This window comes from Artibeus jamaicensis, unplaced genomic scaffold (genome assembly GCF_021234435.1).
Source record: "Artibeus jamaicensis isolate MK-2021 breed Jamaican fruit bat unplaced genomic scaffold, CSHL_Jam_final contig_240, whole genome shotgun sequence".
In the NCBI taxonomy this organism is placed as follows: domain Eukaryota; kingdom Metazoa; phylum Chordata; class Mammalia; order Chiroptera; family Phyllostomidae; genus Artibeus; species Artibeus jamaicensis.
The window spans coordinates 13,901,247-13,928,255 of NW_026521506.1; the positions used below are offsets into that span (position 1 = coordinate 13,901,247).

A 27,009-nucleotide genomic window follows, 5' to 3' on the forward strand; every position below is an offset into this window, starting at 1 on the left:
ACCCCAGGAACATACATTCTTGAGTGTGTGGGTGTCTCCCCTCCCCCTCCCCTTCTCCTACAAGCTAGAGCTCTTATCCTAGAATTCAACCCTCCCCGGAAACATGAATCTACGTACTAATGTGTTAATCCTATTCAAAAGGTCTCTACTTCCCTACTGTGGGGACCAGCAGCAGTCTATAACCTGCCCCATACAGTATTTCTGTCCTGGGGTGAGCCTTGTTCCAGCCTAATTATAGCACAAAGGGGAGTTTAGATCTACTCATGCAGTTGTTTAAATTCACTGGGAACAAATAGGGTGAGAGGATTGGAAGGTAGCAGTAGGGTCCAGATTTACAAATTACTGGAGTCCACGGTAATGGCTAGGGCTCATAGAGATACTAAGAGAACATAGAGAAGGGAGTCATGCATGTGTGCCCCAGCTAGAGGGACCTCTGTTATGGGCAGCATAGTGTGAACAAACTTCCTTACCCAGAACCAGGACTGGCTTCCTAGAGGAATGTGGCCCTCCCGCTGGCATGCCATGGAAATCTTTAAAAAGATTGCCGTCATTGTGGGAAATTTTCCTGCGTGGTAAGGAACTGGACTCAGGCTTCAGCCAGGTCATCCTAAAAAGGCCCACAAAGAAGAGGATGGTGGGAACAGGCAATCAGGGCCTTTCATGATGTCATTTAGCACTGAAGAGAGGTGATGTTGGCCTTCTATCTGGCAGGAGTTTCCCGAAGGATATAGGCCAGATTTACTTTGGGCACTTGCTCCTACTTTTCTGATCCAAGGAAACAGAGGAAAACATCTGGGAGAGAATTAGTACATCATATTTTGCCCCTCTCCTACCTCTCCTCAGCAGCTGTGGCATGGCAGTACCAGAAGGAGGAGGAGAAGGAGTGGTCCCTGGTCACTGGATCTGAGAGGGTGGTGAAAAGATCAGTGATTGAGGGGAAGGAGCACTGGTCTGGGAGTCAAGGGTCAAGTATCCAATTATCTTTCAGTCTCTGGCCCAAGTAGGTTGGAGTAGCTCATTGCTAAGGACCCTTCCAACTCCAATATTCCAGATTGCACTTCCTGACAAGAGTTTTTAGAAGATAACAGATAGGACAGGACATGAGACTGGCACATACAGAGGGACCCTTTCCCATGGTGAGTCAAAACTGGGATGCCAGCCCTGGCCGGGTAGCTCAGTTGATTAGACTCTTGTCCCCATACGCCAAGGTTGTGGGTTTGATCCTTGGTCAGGGCACATACAAGAATCACCCAGTGAATGCATAAATAAGCAGAAAAACAAATTACTCTCTCTCTCTCTCCTTCCTCCCTCTTAAAACAATTTTTAACTTTTAAAAACATTAATAAAAAATTGACTGCCATCATGGTTGCTGCTGCCATAGCGAGCAGCCTCATCCTGAGTGATCATCCCTCCTGGAACACTTGTGTGAGGCACAGATAACCAGCCATGGCTGCCCCAATGGCCTCCAGGCTCCACTGTAACACACAAATCTGCTGTTTTCCCTCAAAGGCCTTCTGACAATGCCCAAGATCCTAATGAGCAAGATGGGCAGAGTGGGGAAAAAATGAACCAAAATGTGTTGATGCTTATAATAGTCCTCAGATTAGAGATAATGTATTTTCCCCCTTTTCCTTATTTTCCAACTTTTCAGGAAGTTGATTCTTTTTGTTTTTTTTAATCACTTTGTTAAAAGAAAGTTCTCCAAGAGCCATGATCTATAGATGGCAAGGCGACTGGGGCCTTGACTGGGCTCAGGTTTACTTTGGAATTGTACTGTCCAACATGCTAACCACTTGCCTCACATAGCTCTTTAAATATACACTGATTGAAGTTTAAGAAAAATTAAAAACATACTTCATCAATTGCACTAGCCACATTCCAACTGCTCAGCAGCCACATGTGCTAGTGGCTACTATATTGAACAGCATAAATATAGCCATTAAAACTTCTCAGGGCAGTTTAAGCATCACTAAATGGGCTAGTCCACTAAGGCCAGACCCAGTGATAGGCACCACAGCCTCAGAAATGAGCAAGTTCTGATCCCTGCCCTCAAGTGTATCACGCTTTACCAAGGGACACAGACATCTGAGCAACACATTTCAACCCATGCGGTAGGTATTACGTGCAGACATGTACAGGATGCTGTGGGAGCACAGAAAAAGAAATGCTACACCCTGAATGCAGAAATAATGAAGATGCCTGGAGATGGCATGAGAATGAAATAAAAGATGAGTAGAGGTTTAATAGCCAAGAAGAGCTGAGAGTTGGGGGTTTAGGAGAGAAGCACAGGAGGTACCTAACAGTTTGGCCTTGAGGTAGAGGAGCAAAGACTAAAAACAGTTTGCTGTGGCACCAGCCTAGGGTGAAGGTTGGTAGGAGTGGGGAGAGATAGATCTCACCTGGGTGAGATAGGGTTCTATATGGCAGGCCACAGAGGACCCTATGAGGAGTTTAGACTTGGTCTTAAAGATAACGGGAAAATGGTGAAAGGCATACTGGCTAGGATGGACCAGAGGAGAATACAACTGAACGGAAAAAGTCTGTGGAGTGTCAGAGGCCTTGCTTTTCCTCCCAACACACTGTAATCACTCAGTCAGGATCACTCAGATTCCAACCAAGTTTTGTTTCTGCAGTATATTCCATTGTCTCTGAGAATGTACCTCAGGAAACAGCCTAGGAATTAGCCAATAGACTGATTTATATTCATTTAACTGGATTACATGAATTACACAAGTTGCAAAGCACAGCACAGTGCTTACACTCTGTGAAATGTAAAGAAAAGTAAGGCATGGCCACTACCCTAAACTCTCCTGCTTTTTGAAACATCTAGAAATATATGAAGGTTTGACTGCAATTGAAACAGTAGGGAATGCAGCACTATTCTAAGACATCTAAACATATTTAGAATTATAATGACTTCTAATAATAACTTCAGAAATACAAATGCTTTCAACAGGAAGTGAGATGAGTTCAGGCAGAAATTTGTTCTACCAGGACTAGGATGTGATGTCTTGATCTTCTGATTCGCCCAGAGAAGTGAGACTATGAACAATTATAGAAGTTAGCCAGTTCCTTCTGTGGTCTTGGGCATACCTCCTCTATGTATACCCATTTGTTCTTCTGAAAAATGAGGATATATCTAAGAGTGCTTCTATATCTGACAAATTTATGGCTAGAAAATGTCCTATTCAAGTCCCACTAAGTATTTCAATGTACATTTATATATGCAAGACATTTCATTTTATGTTTTTCCCTCTCTTTAACAATAAAAGTTTCCCCTTACTTTATTTCTCAGGAGGATCCAGTTCTTTCCCCATATGATTTCCAGAACGTTTCAAAACTCTTTAAATGAAAATATGCGAGTCATGACTTGTGGGTAGCAAGTTAGGACTTGTGGGGACAGTTGTGGGGAGGGCAGCTCTGAGATCTGCCAGCAATTGTTTTCCCCCTTGATTCGAACGAAGGAAAAGATCATGTTATTTATACAGCATAAGGTTCCAGATTTTCAGGAATGAAATCTGAACCCAGCATGTCAACATATTGGTCTGGTCTGTCTTGGAATCTACAGTAGATGGATTTCTTTGTGCTGGGAAACATTAGGAAGGTCAATATTCTTTTCTGATTTTTTTCTTTTAAGGAAAGGGTTCATTCTCACACTCTAAAGTGGTGGTATTAGATATCATCCAGATAATACACTCAATGGTCATGCAGACTTCAGTTTCAAACATAAAGCCCCAGGGCAAACAGCTTTTATGTATACAGTTACATGTTCTTTACTTCACAGATAATGTTTTTCCACAAATAGTCCCAGCTTGGGAAGAAATATAGAAATGAACAATCAAGTGAAATAAAAATAATTGTGCCATTAAGAACAACGAGTCCCAAATTGCAAAGAACCCAGAGACACATCAACCTGGGCTTCCCAATGACCCACAAGCTGCCCAGAAAGGGGAACTTCAGAGAAGCAGCACCTCCTGGCAAAGGTGAACTCTGAAGTAGGACAGCTTGGAGGTCTGCCTTCTGGGTCTGCCACTGGTCAGTGTGAAGCTTTGGACAGTTACTCTCTGAGCCTTCAGTCTCCTCCCCTATAAAATCAAGGACAGGAACACCTTCTTGCCTGAGCTATCCCGGGAATTAAAGAGATGATGTTTTTAAGAAGTGTCTGGCACACAGTAGGCAGCACTCAAGGAATCTGAGTCCCCTTCTGGTTACTTTAAATCTCTCCCAGCCTTCAAACACTCCGGCCCCAAATCCAGTCCCTTTGTTTCCGTGATCCAGTCCATGTCTTAGAAAAATCCCTAATTCGCAATCACTGCAGGAGCACACACACCTGAATTGCTTCTTTCAGTTTTCCAAATTGCCACTAAAACTTGCTTCCTGAGAAGTATTCGCCTCAATTCACTGTCTCTTAAAGTGTATAGCCACATTTTTTTTTTTACTTCCCTGACTCTACTTTAACTTCCCTGCCTCCCCACCCCGCCCACCCGTCAGGGTGGCGGGGCAAGCTGGAGAGGGGGGAGGGAAGGGGACTGCCCCGGGACAGAGCTCCTCTCAGTTTCCGATTTCCGCTCCTCCAGGTGTTCCGTTGCAAGCCAGAAGTTTAGCAAGTGTTTCCCACGTAGGAAGGGCACATGCCCAGCCTGTCTTCCTGACTCTGGCTTTAGGATTAGTGGATCCTAAAATAGGGTCCCTTGGGGGGTTGGTTTCTTGGAGGTTTCATTACTGTGCCATGGATAGAGAGCTGCTGCGTGGTGGTCCTTCTCTGGGAAGGGAACTCCTTGTTCTGAACTCCATAATTCCAGACAGGCTTCAGATATATATTTTTTAATAAGAGTAACACACATAATTTATATATATTTATAACAGCAATATAACCACATTACAGAATCCTTGAAAAGTAAAGAAACAGACAAAACCCCTCCTTATTCTTAATTAGAACTCCTAAACACGACCACTGGTGTTTTTTCCTGGTGGTATTTTATACCACTGGTGGTATACCACTGGTGGTATTTTCCTGGTTTTTTTCCTTTAGTCCTTTCCCAGTGATTGCTTGCTTTAATATTTAGTTATTACTACAAACACTTTTTTTGGTGCCTTGCTTTTCACATAATAAACATTTCTAGGTAGATACTTCATAGCTACTATTTTAGTAATTGCAGACTACACCTATTAGATTCAGTTTCATGTATTTTATAATTTTTTGTTGGACCTTTAGGTGGTTCCATTGTTTCCATTGTAATTAACACTGCAATGAATATATATGAGCACAATGCTTTCTCACTTCATTTTTTTTACTATTTTCTTCAGTCATCTAGAAATTGAAATATGGGCTTAATGAGTATGGACATATTTATGATTCCATAAATCTTGCCCAAATGCTTCCCAAAGGGTTGAACCAATATAACATTCTTAGCTGCAGCCAGTGCAAGTGTCAAGTATCTTTTTGTCATACCCTTTCCAGCACGGGCTATCATCTTTGGAAAAAATGTTGGGTTTTTTTTTCAGGGTAACTATGCTTTGATTTACAGTGACAGGAACTTTTCTTCCCTTGACTTTGATAACTAGTTTTTTGTTTTGTATTTTTTAGGCAAACCTTTCGAAGAGAGTGGGATTTGAATAAAGAAAGATAGCTTAGTGAATAAAAACTGGGAGGTGGTCCCAGTAATGAAGTTAAAGGAGCACTGGTGGAGTGGAAGAAATGAATGAAAATACTCTATGGAAAGGAAAGGAATGGGAAGGGGCAGTAGGGGATGAGTTTGCAAGGGGGTGAATTGTGGAGCTAAGCCCCTTTATGTGGTTCCAGCTGCAGGGTTGAGAAAGATGTATTTAGAAGCAGCAGTTTGGACCAGTTGAAAGCAAAAGAGGCTGGACTCCAGACATGAAATCATCATCAAGGATTTGGGGAAGATATAAAAGAGAAGTAAATTTTAGATTAGTTTAAAAATGACACAGTCTATCAGGTACAGGGAAGAGGGAATCCTCTACCTTGACTCTTATTTAGTGAACACTTACCTGTGCCCACATTTTGGAGGCTAAAACCCGAAGGAGAGGTGTAACATCATTATCCTCATTTTACAGATGTGGAAACTGACAGTACAAGGGGTTCAGTGTTGCAGCCAAGGCCTCATGTGTACTACAAGTAGTGGAAAGAAGGATTTAAAGTCGTGTATTTCTGCTTTAAACCTATCACCTTCAAGATCTAGAGCAAGATATGGACAAAGGAGGAAGATAAACATCATTTATACAGATTATGAAAGCCTAGGAGTCAGCCCTGGGTGTAGAAAAATTGGAGAAACCAATGGCCCACATACCCAAATTATTTTGGGAGATGGGGCTGAGATTCCTCAGAATCCCAGTCTGAATCTGAATAGGTGGTCCCGGAAGGCTGCTGAGTAAGGCCTAACAAGAATTCTGTTAAGAATTCTAACAAGAATTCTGACTTCTTCCCTGGCTGGTGTGGCTCAGTGGATTGAGTACAGACTGCAAACCAAAGAGTGCAGGTTTGATACCTAGTCAGGGCCCATGCCTGGGTTGCAGGCCAGGTCTCCAGTAGGGGGCGCGTGAGAGGCAGCCACACATTGATATTTCCCTCAGTTTTTACTTCCCTTCCCCTCTGTCTAAAAATAAATAAAATCTTTTTAAAAAAAGAATTCTGACTTCTAAATCCTCACCTATTTGAAGGCCCAATGTCTGAGAGCTTCACTACTGCCTCCTTCAGCATACCAACTCCTCTTAGGACCAGCATAGTGATTGTGAGATCATAAGGATTTGGTTGGTTAAACATGTTTTACTCTCTCCTAGATCAATGAAAGAATGTGTCTCCTGCTCAATTTCCAGTACCTACTCTCTCCCTCCCACTTAAAGTAGAAACTCTGCCAAGCTTAGACAGTTTGTAGTAGACAAAAGCCAGAGTTAAGTTTTCAAAGGCATTTGTCTCCTAGCCCCTTATTTCAACTCGTTATTTCACTAAAAAATGTTGGGTGTGAGATATAGATTATATTTGACTGCTCACCAGTGCAAATGTATTCTTATTTCATCACTTTCTACTCTGTACAGAGTCTTTGAATATGTGGTTATGCAGTACACATCATTTGGAGATTGAAGTAACGGCGGTGTGCCGTGGAACCAGAGAGATGTCTTAATTTGGCTGGTTTCAAGGCCTGGGTTTGCAGCAGCCCCACACTCAGTAGTCAGCAAGGAAGGAAACCCACTGGCCTCTTTTCTTCAGAGACAGATAATTAACACATAATTATTATGATATATATATGTATATATATGTATATATATATGTAAAATCTGGAAGGAAATACTCCAAAATGTTAGTATCATCATGTTATATTGCTGGCTGAATGTCTTACAGAATATGTTTTAGACTTAAAAATTTTATTGTATTTATTTATTTATTTTTAAAGAATTTATGTATGTATTTATTTTCGAAGCCCATTTTCTTTCTTTCTTTTTAAAAAGATTTTATTTATTTATCGTTAGAGGGGAAGGGAAGGAGAGAGGGAGAGAAATATCAATGTATGGTTGCCTCTTGTGTGTCCCCTGCTGGGAACTAGCCTGCAACCCAGGCATGTGCCCTGACTGGGAATTGAACCGCGATTGTCTTGTTCACAGGCCTCCACTCAGTCCACTGAGCTACACCAGCCAGGGCTTATTTATTTATTTTAGAGAGAGGGGAAGTGAGGGAGAAAGAGAGGGAAAGAAACATTAATGTATGTTTGACTCTTATGTGGCCCCTACTGGGGACCTAGCCCACAACCCAAACATGTGCCCTGACTGGGAATCAAAGTGGCAACCCTCTGGTTCACAGTCCATGCTCCATTGAGCAATACTAGCCAGGGCTATTGTATTTATTTCCATTATCATTTAGTCCCCTTATATGCTGCTCCCCTCAACACACCACAATCACCACATTGTTGTCCATGTTCATGAGACTTTTTTCCTTTTTGCTCAATCCCTCCACCTCCTAACGTCCACCCTCTTAGCTGTCCTGTGTTCTGTATGAGTCTGTCTCTATTTTGCTTGTTAGTTCAATTTGTTCTTTAAATTCCACTTATAGGTGAGATCGTATGGTATTTTTCTCTGACTGGCTTATTCCACTTAGCATAATGTTCTCCAGGTCCAGCCATGCCGTTGCAAAGGGTAAAATTTTCTTCTTTTCTATGGCTGGTAGTAGTCCATTGTGTAAGTGTTCCATAGTTGTTTTATCCATTCATCTACTGATGGACACTTGAGGTGCTTCCATATCTTGGCGATTGTAAATAATGTCCAATGATAGGGGTGCTTATGTTCTTTCAAAGTAGTATTTTGAGTTCCTTTGGATATATTCCCAGAAGTGGGATCACTGGGTCAAAAGGCATATCCATTTTTAATTTTTAAGGTATTTCCATACTGCTTTCCACAGTGGATGCCCCAATCTGCATTCCCACCAACAGTGCAAAAGTGTTCCCCTTTCTCCACATCCTCACCAGCACTTGTTGTTTGTTGACTTATTGATGGTAGCCATTCTGACAGGTGACACCTTATTGTGGTTTTAATTTGCATTTATCCGACTGATTAGTGATGTTGAGCATCTTTTCATATGTCTATTGACCATCTGTATGTCCTCCTTGGAGAAGTGTCTATTCGAGTACTTTGCCCATTTTTAAATTCGGTTGTTTGTTTTTTGGTGTTGAGTTTTATAAGTTCTTTATAAATTTTGGATACTAATCCCTTATCAGATGTATTGGTGGATACCTTATTGACTTCAGTGGATAGATCTTCCAGACAGAAAATCGACAAGGAGACAGCGGCCTTGAACTATTTAATTTGTATCTTCAGAGCATTTTACCCCAAAGCAACAGGATATACGTACTTTTCAAGTGCTCATGGAACATTTTCTAAGACAGACCACCTGTTAGGATACAAAACAAGTTTAAGTAAATTTAAGAAGACTGAAATGATATCAAGCGTCTTCTCTGACCACAATGCTATGAAACTAGAAATCAATCACAAGAACACTGAAAAACACACAAAGACAAGGAAGCTAAGTAACATGTTACTAAACAATGAATGGGTCAACAATGAGATCAAGGAAGAAATCAAAAGATACTTTGAAATAAATGAAAATGAGGACACAACAATCCAAAATTTATGGAACACTGTAATAGCAATCCTAAGAGGGAAATTCATAGCATTACAGGCCCATTTCAAAACAAAAAACAAAACAAAACAAAAAAAGGAAAAAGCTCAAATAAACAATCTAACTTTACATTTAAAGTAATTTGAAAAAGAACAATAAACAAAGCCCAAAGTGAATAGAAGGAAGGAAATAATAAAGATCAAAGCAGAAATAAACAAGATAGAGTCTAAAAAATGATATAAAAGATCAATGAATCCAAGAACTGGATCTTTAAAAGACAAACAAGATGGACAAATCTTCAACCAGACTCATTAAGAAAACAAGAGAGGGGAACAAATAAATGAAATTAGAAATGAAAGAGGAGAAATAACAACTGACACCAAAGAAATACAAAGGATTGTAAGAAAATATTATGAACCACCATATGCCAAGAAACTGTACAACCTGGATAAAATGGAGAAATTTCCAGCAACATGCAAAATCAGGAAGAATCAGAAAATTTGAATACACAGGATACACCTAGTGAAATCGAAGCAGTAATAAAAAAAACTCCCAACAACAAAAGCCCTGGACTGGATTGCTTCACAGATTAATTTTACCAAACATTCTAAGAAGAACTAACACCTCTCATTCTCAAACTATTTCATAAAATTCAAGAGAAGAAAAGGCTCCCAAGACCATTTTTCCAGGCCAGCATTATCCTAATTCCAAAACCAGAAAAAGACATTTACAAAGAAAGAAAATTATAGGCCAATATCCCTGATGAACATAGATGCTAAAATCTTCAACAAAATATTAGCAAACAGAATACAGCAATACATCAAAAAGATCAATACACCATGATCAAGTGGGACTTATTCTGGGAAAGCAAGGTTGGTACAACATTTGCAAATCAAGAAATGTGATTCAAAACATAGACTTTTTTTGAGGAACAAGAGCCAAGTATTTTATTTGTTCATTTCTTGAATTTGAGGTACTCCTGGATGACATCCTGGGCCTACGACTCTTTGCCATAGTCCTTAACTATCATACAACTGCAACCGACCAGTTTATGGGGTTTTCCCTTCTAAGTTTTACAGAGGTCTACCCATTCCCTTAGTTTCTTGTTGCAATCAACCTTAATTAGGTTGATTTGGTGTTCAGCACAAAGGGTCTCCACCAACTTGCCATATACAGGTTCATTGCAGTTGGATGGATGCAGGCACACACAGATGTGCTTAGTGCTGATCTGTGGTTTCCACAGCTTGGTGAATTTTTCGTGCTAGGCCCTTGTGAATGACTGTGGTCTTCAGCACCTCTCTTAAAGCAGTACTAATGTCCATTACACCTCCAGCAGCAATGCCTTCCTTGGCCATGGTGGTGGGTTACAGGTGAGGAGAATATTTTCTTTTACATTTTTTAAAAATATTTTATTTATTTATTTTTAGACAAAGGGGAAGAGAGGAAGAGAAACATCAATGTGTGGTTGCCTCTCACATGCCCCCTACTGGGGACCTGGCCTGCAATCCAGGCATGTGCCCTGACTGGGAATCTAAATGGCCAACCCCTGGTTCACAGGCTGGCACTCAATCCACTGAACCACACCAGCCAGGGCTTTTTTACATGTTATTTTTCAATTACAGTTTATATTTGATACTATTTTTGTATTAGTTTCAGGTACAGACATGGTAGTTAGACAATCATATACTTTACAAAGTGTTTCCCCCAACATTTCCAGGACCTATCTAGCACCATACGGAGTTATTACAATATTATTGACTATATTCCCTGTGCTGTACTTTACATCCCCATGCCCATTTTGTAATAACAAAGAAATCATTAAGAAGTCAAAATACACCCTGGCTGGTGTAGCTCAGTGGATTGAGCGTGGGCCTGTGAACCACACGCTCGCGGTTCGATTCCCAGTCAGGGCACATACCTGGGTTGCAGGCCAGTTCCCACCAGGGAACACATGAGGGGCAACCATACATTGATGTTTCTCTCCCTCTCTCCTTCCCTTCCCCTCTAAAGATAAATAAATAAAATCTTTAAAAAAAAGTAACCTCCCTCTTAAAAAAAAAAAAAGAAGTCAAAATGGAGCCATGACCAGGTAGGTCAGTTGGTTAGCATCATCCCAATACACTAAAGTTGTGTGTTCAATTTCTAGTCAGGACACAAACAAGAATCAACCAATGAACGTGTAAATAAATGGGACAACAAATTGATCTCTCTCTCCACCTTTCTCTCTGTCTCTAAAATCAATAAACATTTTTAAAAGCTACAAAATGGAGCCAAATCTTGAGTGCACATGAGCCTCACCTCCTAGCCACTTGGTGGCAAAAAGGGAAGTACTAGTCCTAGGTGGGTTTTTTTTGAGGGTTGGAGGGACTGGTTCTTTATCTTAAAAGGACATTTGTCAATTTTCAATATCAAATGCACTATTGTTTCTCTTTCTCCAAGTTGGCCCAAAGAGACCACACCAAAAGAAAGTATGTTTGAAGCCAGGAAGTGGCAGGATGCAAACCTAACAGACCTCACAGAAACTTCACCAGTAAGGGGGTACTGGGTAAGGAAAGAAACTTTCCTGCCAGCCCAAGTTGTAGAGAGCTTTCCAAAGCAGATGGGGTGGCCGGTGTGCCCCAACCCCAAAGAAGCAAAGTTTAAAATAATATAAAATTTCAATGCAGTTTTGTACATAAACTGTTGAAGATTTCTTCAGCACTAACATATGTGAAGCACAATGAGATGGCACTTTTGGAGACAGCAGTTTCAGATCCAGAAAAGGATGATGATGAGATGATTTCACATGGCTAAATCAGTGGTAAAAAATGTAATTTTCTTTCTTTCAAGGAGTCATGAAAGCAAATAACTGGTCACTTCAACACCAAGGGCATGTGATCCATTTTGTGAACCATTGAGAAGGGGGTAGAGATGGGGCAAGTATTTGGTCTCGAACAGAGAGTTCTCACCATTTTAATCTGTTTGGTCAGGAAGTGCTAGATTTCACATGTACATTCCTGTGTTTTTCATAAATTTCCATAACAAGAATGATCTGCTTTGATATTTAGAAAAAGAGGAGAAAAACATTGAGAATTGTTTACTTAAAATGCAGTTTAGACATGCTTTACATATTAGAATAAAATAGACATTTCAGTAAAAAAAAAAAAAGGCATTTTAGTCCTAGCTGGGTAGTTCAGTTGCTTAAACCATTGTCCCAATACACCAAGGCTGTGAGTTGATCTCTAGTCAGGCCGCACACAAGAAGCAACCAATGAATGCATGAATAAGTGGGACAACAGACTAATATTTCTCTGTCCTCCCCTACTCTAAAAATCAATAAAAATAAAATAAAATAAAATGCATTTTAGTCAGGGCCATCAAGGTGAACATTCACCAACCTACCCTATTTTTATTTAACATTTAAAATATGCAGGCCTGGAGCTAGCTGGGGTGGGGGTGGGCAGGGAGATTCTAAAGGAAAAGGGTGTTTCATTGAGGGCCTGTTTTGTACCAGGTACATTTCTGCCGTTTACTCATTTAATCCTCCAATGCTGGAAGGTAGGTTTTTACTAGCATGGGAAATACAGATGATGAAACAGGCTCCAAAAGACTATGCACAATGGCTATGAACACACAGTAAATCAGTGGAAATTCTGGGCCCAGAAGGTAGGCCCACCTAGTTCAGAGTTTGTGCTCATTAATTATATATCATCGTTCTCCCATAATATGTACATTTATACATATACAATATGATTCCTGGCCTTTTTAACCTTACAGTTTAGTTGAGTAGAGAAGATAAATATAAACACAAACAAACACAGGCAGTGCCTGATTTATGAACACTTATAGAAATAAATTCCACATCTTGGGTGTTTGGCAAGTCTGGGCTGGGCTGCAGGGATGAGGATTTTATGCACACCTGCCTTGCCTCGGAATTATTTCTGCTTTGACCATGGCTGGAATCCACCATTGCTTTCTGAATACATTAGATTGCAAATCCATGTTTCGTTCCATTCTGCCTTTAACAATTAACTTTAATGCATTTAGGAATCACCTGGGGATCTCATTAAAATGCAGACTCTGAAGGAGTAGGTGTCCAGGTGGGCACTGAGAGCCTACATTTCTAATAAGCTCTGAGGTGATGCTGATCTTGCTAGTTTGAGAATTGGGTAGCAGACACTAAGGAGTTAAAAGAGCTAACCTAGACCTCGGTCTTGTCTATCCTGCCCCAGGCAAAGTGCTGAGCTGCTCTTTGCCTCTCTGGAGTCCAGAAACAGAGCCCCCAGCCCTGAACTTCCCTAGCGAAAGGGAAAATTATTTTCTAGGCTTGGGCTGAGGCTGGTAAGGCAACAGTGTCCTAGGGAAGATGCCTGGGCTGCTCCCATATGGGCCAGCCCTACTGCCCCTCCAGTCCTTCTGCAGTCTGCTGCCACCACACCACCACCAGGACAAAAACAAAGAGCAAGGAGGCCCACTCCTTCCTCTTGGATCTGGAGAAGAATTTCCTGCCTGTCAGGTTCACTTAGCTCTGGGCCAGGTGTCCACCTGTCTGGGTAGTTTGCTCCCGGCCCTTCCTGTCATCAGGGGGCTGGCCCTGGGAACTCTCTAAAGCCCCTTCCAGCACAATAAGTCTGACTCCCAGAGGGCCCCATGAATGCGGGCAACAGGCAGCTTTGCCGAGTCCGTGGCTGTTAGGCGAGGAGGCAACTGTGCAAGATGATGCAGCCAGAACAGAGGGACATCATTTACATTGCTTCTCCTTATGTATAATGGATCACAATTATAATACTTGGAATGTATGTGGAGGCTGTTTTCTAGAAGATGAAGGCCAAGTAGAGTATTGAGCACACCTTTTCCTAGTCTATCATCCATAACATTGAGTCTATGCCATAGACTCCATGGGAAATGGTTTTCCATTCCCAAACAGTGCCTGATTGCATGCTGGCAACTGGCTGCATAGGAGAAGCAGTGAAAAGCAGTACTGTACTCAGTAAGAGTCAGAGTAACATTGGAGAATGTCTTGTAAGAGTTCAGATGAGGAGGATGGACCATGGACTGAGTGTTGACAGAAGACTTCCTGGAGGAGAGGAGTATGAGCTGTGTCTTTAGGGATGAATAGGATTTTGGTAGGTGGGATGAAGGGGTGCAAAACACTAGGGTAGTAATGAGGTGCCCACTGCTAGAAAAAATCAGTTAAGGTATTATGGTTGAAGTCAGAGGATGTCAGGCCAGATAGAATTGAAAGAATTGTGTACAGAGTTTTCATATAAGAGGAAAAGAAGAGGGAGGGGAGAGGAGAAGAGACAGAACTTGTCATCACTGCTGTAGACCAGGCACTTTACCTACATTATCTGTATTCTTCATAGGACCCCAGAAATATATTCCTATATTTCTGAGGGAAATAGTTTGTAGATTTTTAAAAAGATTTTATTTATTTATTTTAGAGAGGAGAAGGGAAGGAAGGAGAGAGAGACACACACATCAACATGTGGTTGCCTCTCACACACCCCCATCTGGGGACCTGGCCCTCAACCAAGGCATGTGCCCTGACAGGGAATTGAACTGGCAACCCTTTGTTTTGCAGGCTGTCTCTCAATCCACTGAGCTATACCAGCCAAAGCTCGTAGAGGTTCTTGAGTTCACACAGGTGGTAAGTAGTAGAACCAGAATTTGAATCCAGAACTTTGTGCTCTCTTATTCTGCTACTGTCCCTGACTCATATATTGGGCTTCAAAATACCCAGGGACAGAGACTTCCACCAAGATGGAGGTATAGGTAGAAACATCATGTCTTCTCGCACAACCAAGTCTAAAAACAACAAAATTTTAGCAACAAAAAACGCAGCCAAACCACAGAAAATTGAAAGATGCGGGAGTCTGACAACAACAAAACACTCAGCCAGACTGGTAAGAGGGGCAGAGCCAGCAGCTGAGTGGGTCAGGCAAAAAAGATCCCCCGACCCAGGTGCGCAGGCAGCCAAGGGCGGATCCCAGACAGGGGGTAGCAATGGGCGCAAGGCAGCAGGCTGAGTGTGGTCACACATTTGCACACAGATAAACCAGTGAAGGAATGAGCAGTGAGACAGACCAGGCAGGCCCCAGCAGCGGGAAGCAGCAGAGGGGACTGCTATTGCTCCCTCTCTGACCCCACCCCCACATACAGCATAACAAACCAGCAACCTGGGTGGCCCTGCCATGGTGAACACTTAAGGCTCCTCTCCTCATACGTAACAGGTGTGAACAGATCAAAACATGGTTCAAGAACAACTCAGAGTCCCAGAGCCCATAAATCTAAGTGACAAAAAAATAGCAAAACTTTTAGATGCACAGTTCAAAACACTGGTGATCAGGATGTTGACAGAACTGGTTGATTTTAGCCACAAATTAGAGGAACATATGAAGGCTAAACTAAGTGAAATGAAGGGAAATGCACAGGGAACCAATAGTGATGGAAAGGAAACTGGGACTCAAATCAAGGGAGTGGACCAGTAGGAAGAAAAAATGACCAAACAGAAAAATATGAAGAAACAAGAATTCAAAAATATGAGGAGATGCTTAGGAACCTCCTGGACATCTTTAAATGCTCCAACATCCGAATTATAGAAGGGGAAGAGGAACATCCACGAGTGGAAAACTTTTTTAACAAATAATAAAAGAGAACTTCCTCAATCTGGCAAAGGCAATAGACTTCCAGGAATTCCAGGAAGCACAGAGAGTCCCAAAGAAGTTGGACCCAAGAAGGAACACACTAAGGCACATCAGCATTACACTACCCAAGGTTAAAATGAAGGAAAGAATTCTAGAAGCAGCAAGAGATAAGGGGACAGTCACCTACAAAGGAGTTCCCATCAGACTGTCAGAGGATTTCTCAAAAGAGACCTTACAGGCAAGAAGGGGCTGGAAAGAGGTATTCCAAGTCATGAAATCCAAAGACCTGCATCCAAGATTGCTCTGTCCAGCAAAACTTTCATTTAGAATGGAAGGACGGATAAAGTGCTTCTCAGATAAGACTAAATTCAAGGAGTTCATCATCACCAAGCCCTTATTCTATGATATGTGAAAGGGACTTACCTAAGAAAAAGAGGATACAAATATGAACAGTGAAAGGACAGCAAACTCACAGTTATTAACAACCACACCTAAAATAAAAGCAAACGAAGAGGACAGCTAGATCAGGAGCAGAACCATAGAAATGAAGATCACATGGAGGGTTAGCAACAGGGGAGTGGGAGGAGGAGAAGGGGGGAGAAGGTACAGAAAATTAGTAGCACAGACAATAGGTAGAAAATAGATGGGGGGAGGGCAAGATTAGTAGTATGAGAAATATAGAATCTAAAGAACTTGAGACACGTGGTCATAAACTAAAGAGAGGAATGGTGGGGGAAGGGTTGTGCAGGGTGGAGGGAAATGAAGGGGGGAAATAGAACAACTATAATGGCATAATCAGTAAAATATATTTAAAAAAAAATACCCAGAGACAGCCATATTTCTGAAAATGTTCCACAGGTCATCTGGCCCAGGTCCTTGAAAAGTCAGAGGCCACGGTGACTGTCTTAGTTTCCTATGGCTACCATAAGAAATTACCACAAACTAGGTGGTTTAAAACATGGGAAATATATTTTCTCACAGTTCTAGAGGGCAGCAATCTGAAATCAGGGTGTTGACAGGGCCATGCTCCCTTTCAAGCCTCTAGTAGTTATGCTTCTGCAGAGAAATAGCAACAACACAGAACCAATAAGATATATATATATATATATATATATATATATATATATATATATATATATATATAGAGAGAGAGAGAGAGAGAGAGAGAGAGAGAGAGAGGAAATGGGGGAGAGAGAGAGAAAGAGATAGAGAAATATTGTAAGCAATATGAAGGCTGGCAAGTCTAAACTCTGCAGGGTGGGAAGGCAGGCTGGAAACTCAGGAGGGCCAGTGTTCCAGCCTGCTATAAAACTAAAAAGAGCCACAGTTGGTTGGAGTGTTGTCCTACAAATGAAAGTCTGCAAGTCTGATTTCTGGTCAGGGCACATACCTAGGTTGCAGGTTTGATTTCCAGTCCTGGTGCATACAGGAGGCAACCAATTGATACTTCTCTCTTGCATTGATGTTTCTCTCTCTCCCCTCCTCTCTTTCTAAAAAAGAAACGAATGATTTTCCTCTGGTGAGAATTTAAAAAACAACAACAACTAGGAAGAGCCAATGTCTTGCTGGAGAATTCTGTGTTGTTGGGGAAGAGCATGGTGGGAAAGTGGGATGGCCAGACTTGTTCTTTTTAGGCTTTCAACTGATTAGATGAAATTCACCTACATAATGGAGGGCACTCTGCTTTACTCAAAGTTCACTGATTTAAATGTTAATCTTAGGCAAAATATCCTCGTAAAAACACCTAAAATTATGTTTCACCAGTTATCTGGGTATCTTGTGTCCCAGCCAAGTTGACACGTGAAATTAGCCATCACATCTTCCTTGTCTCTTTCAGTTTCTGGTGGCTTCAGGCATTCCATATCTTGGGGCTAGGTGATTCTAAACCCCACTTCCATCTTCACATGGTTTTCTCCCCTATGAGTCTGTGTCTCAAATCTCCCTCTGCCTTTCTCTTATAAAGCCACCAGTCATTGGATTTAGGGCCCAAGCAAAATCTAGAATGACCTCATCTCAATATCCTTCAGGGAGGCTGTTCTATTAACAGCTTATTTTACCATCCTGGAAGTGGAAACTCTTTTCTATTTTTGAATTTAAACAAAATGAGGGATCTATCCTTTGTTTAAAATTTTTATTAAAATTAATATATATGTATGTATATGTGTGCATATATATAAAAGCATTTTAAAATGATATGGCATATAGCAACACAAAGAAGAAAACTACCCATAAACAGCCCTGGCTGGTTGTGGCTAGTGGATTGAGTGCTACCCTACAAACTGAAGGGTGGCCGGTTTGATTCCCAGTCCGGATAGATGCCTGGGTTATGCACCAGGTCCCCAGTAGGGGGGCACCGGAGTAACAACTGATTGATGTATCTGTCACACATGATATTCTTGTTATTTAAGAGTATTTTATTAAAAATTTAAAAAAAAATTTTTAAACTTTTTAAAAATTATTGTTCAAGTACAGTTGTCTCCATTTTCCCCCCACCCATCTCCACCTCCCCCACCCATGATCCTACCCTCTTTGGCTTTGTCCCTGTGTCCTTTATATCTGTTCCTTGATAACCCTTCCCCTCTTTTCACCCATTATCCCCTCCTACCTCCCCTCTGGTTACTGTCAGTTTGCTCTTAATTTCTGTGTCTCTGGTTCTATTTTGCTTGATTGTTTTGTTGATTAAGTTCTACTTACAGGTCTCACATGTGATATTTTTCTCCCTCTCTCCCTCCCTTCCCCTCTCTCTAAAAATAAATAAATAGTAATTGAACAATAATACATATGTAAATTAATAAAATCTTTGAAAAATACCCATAATCTCATTTCTAAAAGATATATACTATTAACATTTTGCTATATTTTCTTATTATGCTAACATTTTGAACACTTTTTCCACATATATATATATATCCAAATGTGATTATATAAAATAGATATATATATATTTAAGAAATGAGAAATATATGTATATATTTTTATAACTAAAACAGGAATATACTATAGATATATTATAACCTATTTCTCCCCCAATCCAAATTAACAATGTATAATAAATACAGAAAACGAGCTATTCTAGTTTTAAGAATAAAGGGTTGGAGAGCCTACTGAAGGACTGAAAAATGACAGCTTGGATCTAAAAGGAAATGGTGCTGAGAGGTGGTAACTTTGAGGGTGAGGACCACAGAAGGGCCTCAGGACTGTACATTTGCTGGTACTATAGAGCAGAGAGAACGGTGCCTTTTTTTCAGCCCTAAATACCTGGGAAGGATATGAGGACTTAGGATAGGGCTTGGTTTCTTCTGCTGATTCCTTGCTATAGGATACTCTGATGAGATGAAGTCCCAGCCCTAGAGTCTGTGGTGAATTAGGCTGTCCACACAGATAGTTCTGCAGGACACTGGGAGTTACTGAAGCTTCTGGCTGGCCCCTTAACTTTAAGGTCTTGACCAGTGCCAAATGCCTATGAAACAATGTCAAATGCTGAGGAGTAGGGAAGTGAGTTAGTGGAGCATGGCTTATAATTGCTGAAGATTGGAGTTTTCAGATGTTATCAACTATAGCAGGGGATAACTTCCTTGAGAGTCAAATTACATGATGAAAATTCACTTGTTCTTTAAAATTAGTCTCCTTTTGTATAGGTCTGATCTGAGGTATTCACTGCTCTTCCTTATCCATTGTTTCCAGTATGTTGACTCTGATTAGATCCAGACCTGGACCCTCCACCCAATTTTGTTAGCCACTGACTTCAAACTTAGTGTGTTCTAATATGAACTCATCATTCTCTTCCAGGGGTTACTCATCTTCTTGCCTTTCATATTTATATTTTCAGGACACCACCCCTAGGTCACCCTGTTGCAAAGTGTCCTCGCTGACTCCTCTCTTTGTCTCTCAGACTTCCATCTTCCAATCAGTCATTACATTTTGGTGACTTTTTCTGTATGAAGAAGAGCCACTAAAAGATTTTGAACAGAGAAATAGGATGTAATTATATGTAGATGTCAGTATAGAGAATTAACTCATTGTGGAGAGAAAGAGACAGATGAGCGGCAAAATGTGACCAGTTTGGAGAACAGCAATAGGTGATGCAAGAGGTGAATACAGTGCTTGCACAGTGGAGGAGAGAATTCCAAGGGATCACTCATAAGTGGTATACTTGAAAGTTTTTAGAAGCAGAGGAACCCTTAAAAGTGGAAAAGATGGGTAATGATCAAGATAGTACTTTTTGTAAACTTTTTAAAATGAAGTATATGATATACACATAAAAAGTGACTTGATTATAAGGGTCAGGTTGATGAAATTTCATAATCTGAACATACCTATGTACTTATTACCTAGATTAAGAAACAGCATTACAAGCATTGGAAATACCCCCTCAGTGTCCCATTCCAGTAATTTATTTCCCCATAATGGTAGTCACAAAGTTGACAACCAAAAGTAAGGATTAATTTAGTTTGTCTTTTAATTTTATATGAATGGAATTCTATAGTATATATTCTTTCTTAAATTATATTTTATTGATTATACTATTACAGTTGTCCTGATTTTTACCTCTTTGCTTCCCTCCACCCAGCACCCACCCCTCCCTCAGGAAATCCCCCCACCATTGTTCATGTCCAGGAGTCAGGTGTATAAGTTCTTTGGCTACTCCAGTTCCCATACTGTACTTTACATCCCCATGGCTATTCTGTAATTGCCTATTTGTACTTCTTAATCCCCTCACCTCTCACCCATCCCCCCACACTCCCCTTCCATCTAACAACCATCAAAACATTCTCCATATCCACTGTGTCCCCATCTATGTTTTGCCTGAGGCACTTTGCCTGAGCTATAAAGCAATCTGAGATGGTTACCACTTATGCTGGACTTATGGATTCCTAGGCAAAGCCAGGCAGTGAATCTCAGGCAGCTGATGTTAATGACAGTCATTGGCTCACTGTTGCTTGTTTGATAAAATTTAGGAAGCTGTGAACCATAAGCCAGGACCGGCCATTCATATGGAAAAGGAACTTGGGTGTGCCCATAAGTTGGCCAGGGAAGAGTCTCCAGGGATCTCCAAGGAGAGCCAAACACTGTTAATCAGGTTGATATCAGATATGGCACCAGCTTGCTAGGTGTGTTGGGGGAGGATTTAGAAAAGGGAAATGGTCTTTGCTAACCTTGGTGCTAGACACTTCAGCCTCTCTGTATACCACTGGTGTCTTTTAAGCTGCTACCCCGTTGCTGGAGCTCAGAAAAATGAGTCTGAGTAGGTGAGTCCACGTGTGGATCTTTAAGAGGAACTGCTTGGGGCTCCAGAAGTTTCTTCTACCAACTCAATCCCTGCAGGTTTTTGTAGCCAGAAGTTGTGAGGACTTATCTTCCTGGCACTGAAACCTTGGGCTGGGGGTTCTGGTGTGGGGCTGGGCCTCCTCACTCCTGAGATATCCTTCCCAAGTTTTTATCCACCGTGCATTGATGTGGGACCAGCCTGTTCCACATCTGCGCCCCTCCTATTCATCTACATGGAATCAGTTTCTTTAATTCTGTAGTTGTCAGAGTGCCATTCAATTAGATTTCTGATGCTTCTGAGTGATGATTGTTCCATATTTTTATGTGATATGTTTTATTCATAATGCTATTACAGTTGTCCCCTTCCCCCCTTTACTCCCCTCTGCCCTGCATCCTTCCTCCCACCATCATTCCCCTGCCTTAGTTCATGTCCATGGGTCATACATATAAGTTCTTTGGCTTCTCCATTTCCTATACTATTCTTAACCTCCCTGTCTATTTTGTACCCACCATTTATGCTTCTTACTCCCTCTACCTTTTCCTCCATTCTTCTCCCACCCACTCCCCACTGATAACCCTTCATGTGATCTCCATTTTTATGATTCTGTTCCTGTTCTAGTTGTTTGCTTACTTTGTTTTTGTTTTTTAGGTTCAGTTGTTGAGAGTTGTGAGTTTGTTGTCATTTTACTGCTCAAAATTTTGATCATCTTTTTTTTAGATAAGTCCCTTTAACATATTATATAATAAGGGGTTGGTGATGATGAACTCCTTGAACTTGACCTTATCTGAGAAGCACTTTATCTGCCCTTCCATTCTAAATGAAAGCTTTGCTGGATAGGGAAATCTTGGATGTAGGTCCTTGCCTTGCATGACTTGGAATACTTCTTTCCGGCCCCTTAAGTTGTAATTTCGATGTGGTTGTGCATAAAGGCAAGCTATGTCTGTCTATACTGCCATCCTGATCTGAAGTTTGTATAGATATACTCTTTTGTGTTGACTCAATATCGTTTGTGAGAATTTTTCATTTTTTATAGGAAGAGTTATTTCCTCACATGCCATATAGTATTAATTATATTGTTAATGGACATTTGCCTTGTTTCCATTTGGGGACCATTATGAACAGTGCTATATAAATGTTCTTGTATATGTTTTTTGGTATACATGTGTCAACATTTATGTTGGGGATATATTTAAGAGTAAATTTTGCTTGTTTATAGGATATCTATTTCTATCAATTATGTCTCTATTTATCTATCAATCTATCTATATATCTATCCACAATACTTCTAAGTAGTTTTTCAATGTGTTTGTACCAAGTTTATACCATGCTTAGTGATGTAATAGAATTCCAGTTGTTCTGATGCTTGGTATTATCTTCCTTTTAAAATTTTAGCCATTCTAATAAGTAAGATGACAGTGTTTTTTCTACCCTTCTACTAGATGCAACCAAATACAATTACATGCATTTGTTTACTCTGAATTAAAAATGAGTCCAATTAAAGAGTGAGCAGCTCTAAATCTAGTGGGAGACTCACTGGCATGTAAACAGAAGATTACAATATATAGTCTGTGCTATTATAAGTATTAACTTATGGTAGAGGGCAGATAATGTGTTAGGTTAGTCCAGAGGAAGAAGTAGTTTGCTCTGTCTATAGTATGGGACACAGATTGGAGGGGCCTAGAAGAGGCGAGGAGACCAGTTAAGAGATTATTAAACACTCAGAAATGGTTGTAATGATAAAGTTTGTGATGTGCATTTTTCCACAATTAAAAAAATTAAGAAACAAAAAAAGAGATTATTAATAAAATATAGCACAATTGGGAAGTGAATAAACAATAAAAGAACCTGGAATTGTTATGCAAATAGAACTGACATACATAACTAAGTGATTGGTAAAATATGGAGAGAAAGAATGGGATTACCAGTTGGTGATACTAAGGAAGTAGAATGAACAGTAGGCATCTAATGTAATGTGGAAAACCGGTTATCAATGGTGACTCCCAGGTTTTAGATCCATGTGTTTTGGTGGATGCTGTTGTGATTAATTGAGAGAAAACAGGCAAAGAAACAGATTGAGAGTAGGAAGTGGGAAATCTGTCTTCAATTTGGCCATGCTGAGTTTAAAAGGTCTATGAGATATTTAGTAGGCATTTGGAAGTATGGGCTTGGAGCTCATAAGAAAATGATGGGAGAGAACTATGGATATTACTTAAAGAATAGTTGGTGTTTGGGAGTTATTTGAAGACTGGGAGTACATGAGATTAATCAGGAGATTATGAGCAAGCTTAGAGAAGCATCCCATGGAAACTTACATTTAAAATTTTTATTTATTTATTTTTAGAGAGAGGGGAAGGAAGGATGAAAGAGAGGGAGAGAATATCAATGTGTGGCTGCCTCTCACAACCCCCCAACTGGAGACCTGGCTCACAACCCAGGCATGTGCCCTGACTGGGAATCAAACTGGTGACCTGCAGGCTGACACTCAATCCACTGAGCCACACCAGCCAAGGTTGAACCTCACATTTAAAGGGCAAGTAAAAGAAGATGACCTCTCCCGAAATGAGAAGTAAGAATAATTACAGGTTGCAGAACAGAGGGGAGAAGCAAGCAGTGAGAAAAAAGTTTAAAGACATAAGTGGTAGACATGGTGAGATAGGTAGCAAGGACTCAGAAGTGGGGAGAAATTGGCATTAAGACACTGCAGATGAGGAGAAACAATCTTTACTGACACTGAAAGGAAATGAAGAAAGGATACGTTGGGAAACACATACATATAGGTATGTTTAAAGACAGTTGAGGGAAGTAAAACATTCATACTTGATGGCATGTACCTCTGTAAGGACATCTGCAAGGCATCCTGCTAAGACTGAGAGAGGCTGAGGTGGGGCTGCGTGAAGAGGGGTAAGATTTGGAGCAGTCATTGTGGTAAATGGAAGGCACAAATAATTAGGGGCAAAAATAAGATTGCATAGTCACATTGAAGTCTTTATGAAGGCCAGCTACCAAGTAAGTCAAGATTCTCCAAGGGAGGGAGAACCATGTTAAAAACAAACAAGCCAATCTAGCAACTCCCCTGGGGCCAACACCCTCACAAGCCACTTCATGATGAGTTTCCCTAGCCTTGCCATTTTGTTGAAGGGGTGTCAGGGGGAAATGCCTTTAGGTGGGGAGTAAAGCGGACTGGGGGGATTCTAAAGTATTATTAATTGCATGATGGGAAGGGAAAATGATGCCATGTCACATGTGTTGTCCTTCAGCTAGATTTCTCATCTGTAACCCCCTCTGGTCACTTCTTCTTTCTTATACTCGTGGCTGTATTCCCTTACCTTGCTATAGGTCATAGGATCAAGCTGCATCCCTGTTTGACCAGGCTGGTGGCAGCAGTGATATAGTATAACTCCCAGTTCTCTTACTTGACACCAGGGGAATTTTTAGCAGTGAACTCAGAATGAATACAGTTAGCCTTTGTCCCCACCTTCTATTGGGTCTTTGTGCTGGCTGGAATCCTCATACAGTCATCAGCACATCCTGTTCTTGCATTTTAAACTACACAGTGGTAAAGTGAAAGCACCTTATAGACCATAGGTTACACTTGAGATACACAGGCCTGGAAGTATCATCTTTCCAATTAGGTGGGAAATAATGAGAGATTTTGGTCCAATGGGACCTCCAATGAAGATCTCATTACAGTGTTAGCAAAATTTTGGATGTTAACCAAAAACTGTCTATCAACTTGCAACTCCAGCAATTATAGCTTCCGCATGGGAATCTTACTCTAGATGGGACTACATTTCATCCAGGCAGAGTTATCTGGATGGCTCTTATTCAGGATGCAGGTGTGTTGGGAGATTTAAGTAGTTAACATTTGTGAAACACACGGTGCTCTTTCAATGAAAGGTGTTTTGAGAATAGTCTACTGTTGTTAACATCTTCCTTTTGAGACACTCCAAGAGTCAAAGGGATCATTTTCATACTGATTTTAGGAAAACGAGGTGTTGGACTATACCGAATTACTTCATTTTTGCAAAATGCCCAAGAAGCCAGCTCGAATTGGAAAGTGAGTGACAAAAGGAATCATGTGAAGATTCAAAAGGACTTCTCAGCATCAGTTATGCCAAGAAATGCTAAGCAAATTAGCACTTTGGCTAATTAAAAATAAATACTTGAAGTAGTCAGTGAAAATGGCCCATCACGTTAATAAATAGTCAAACTGTTTGAGTAGCATTTCCAGTGTTAATTGAGGTCTGGGTGACTCAGTGCCCTGGTGGCCAGAGAATCAGTCCTGAAAAAAAATAAAGAGAAGGTACTCAGAGGCCAGACCATGGCTTTTCACATCTGCACACAGCCCCCAGGCCAGCCCTTTAGAAACACAAAATGTTTACATTTCACTTCCTGACCTCCCTTCCAGATGGCAGTTCTTGGAGTCCCACTAGAGTGCTTTGTAGCCTGTTTGTTATTTGTGTGGATTGTGTGCAGTGTTATGGATTTGGTTTTTGCCTGAAATGACTTACTGAAAGACTTCTTACCCACAATCATGATACGTTACTGGGAAAAGTTTTGAAAAGAAGGACCAAGATGTGGACATGAACTCCAATAGTCTCTGCAGAACTAAGACCCCAACAGTGGCCTGGCTAGGTGGGCAGGCATACAGATAGATGTTCCTGTGAGCCACAGAAAATCTTAAGTTTAAGGTAAGGTAAATTTTAGAGTCCCTAGAGAGATGTGAGCCTGGGAGAGTTCTGCCTTCCCCAGTGTGGAAACCATGCCAAGGCTGAGTAAAGGAGTAAACCAAAATGTTGAGCCTGGCAGCATGAAAGATTGAGTAAACCCGTAATTCACTTATTTGCAAAGTGGCTGGAGAAATTGCCCTCTTGTTGGCAGAGCAGTCCCATGTAGGCGATGACATGTTGGTAATGAAATGCCTGTCACTCCCACTTGTGCCAGGCCTTTGGTTCTGAATGCCACAAGGAAGGAGGAACTGCTTAACTTAATACAACAAACAGACCAATCACTTGATTAAAAGGCCTGAACTAGTGCTTTCATCTCCCTGAACATCCAGCTCTGTCTGTTGTTGAGATACTGTCATTGCTGTGAACAATGTAGTTGCTTCCATATGAGTCACATCCCTCCCCATAAGCCCTCCTCCTTGGAGAATCCCATTAGCATGGCATTATAGAGAATCATGTCAAAACAGGCCAGAAAATTCTGTCCACCTTTTCTGTGCCCAACATAGTCCCAGAGTCCTGGCCCCATAGCTCACTTGGGTAGAGTTTTGTCCCGGTACACCAAGGTTGCAGGTTTGACCTCTGGTCAGGGCACATACGAGAAGCAACCAATGAGTGTATAAGGAAGTGGAACAATAAATAGATTTCTCTCTCTCTCTCATCAACAAGTAAAAATGTAAACAACCAACAATGTTGTGCCAGACACCAGAAGAGAAGTAGTATATTACTTTGTTGTGGGTGAGAAGAGAGACATGAAACACAATTAGAAAATGTTATGACACAGCATAGACTCAAGCAGTGGATGTTATGGTGGGAGAGGGCTCACATCTCTGGGAAGTGATCACTGAATGTTCAGGAAAGAGATAAATAGGGTAAAAAAACATTCTAGGAAGAGGATTACATCATGAGTAAAGATGCTAAGGCAAGAATGAGCATTGTCAGTGACAGGTCAGTGCCAGGTCAGTGAGGATGAAGTGAGGGAGGGCAATTTTGGAGAAAATCTGTAGATAAATTTAAACTCAGGGAGGGTGTTCAATATCACAATAAGGACTTTGGAATATGATCCTCAGGCAATACAGAGGATCATAGACGGACAGATATCAAGAAAGAAGCCTTTGTGACACACGCTGGTGGCTCTGCATGCAGGAGTTGAAGTTACTGAGCTGAGGGTGTTGCAGCACTACAGGCATTTAGTGGTTAACACTTAGCCTATGCTGCAAAAATGGAGAGACAGCACAGCCTATGGCATAGGCATAGGCACAG

General features: G+C 41.0%; 1 pseudogene; it reads right to left on the reverse strand.

Moving 5' to 3' along the window:
• Positions 1 to 10,082: 10,082 nt before the first annotated feature.
• LOC119050190 (40S ribosomal protein S12-like) lies at positions 10,083 to 10,482 on the reverse strand (annotated as a pseudogene).
• Between the last annotated feature and the right edge of the window lie 16,527 nt (positions 10,483 to 27,009).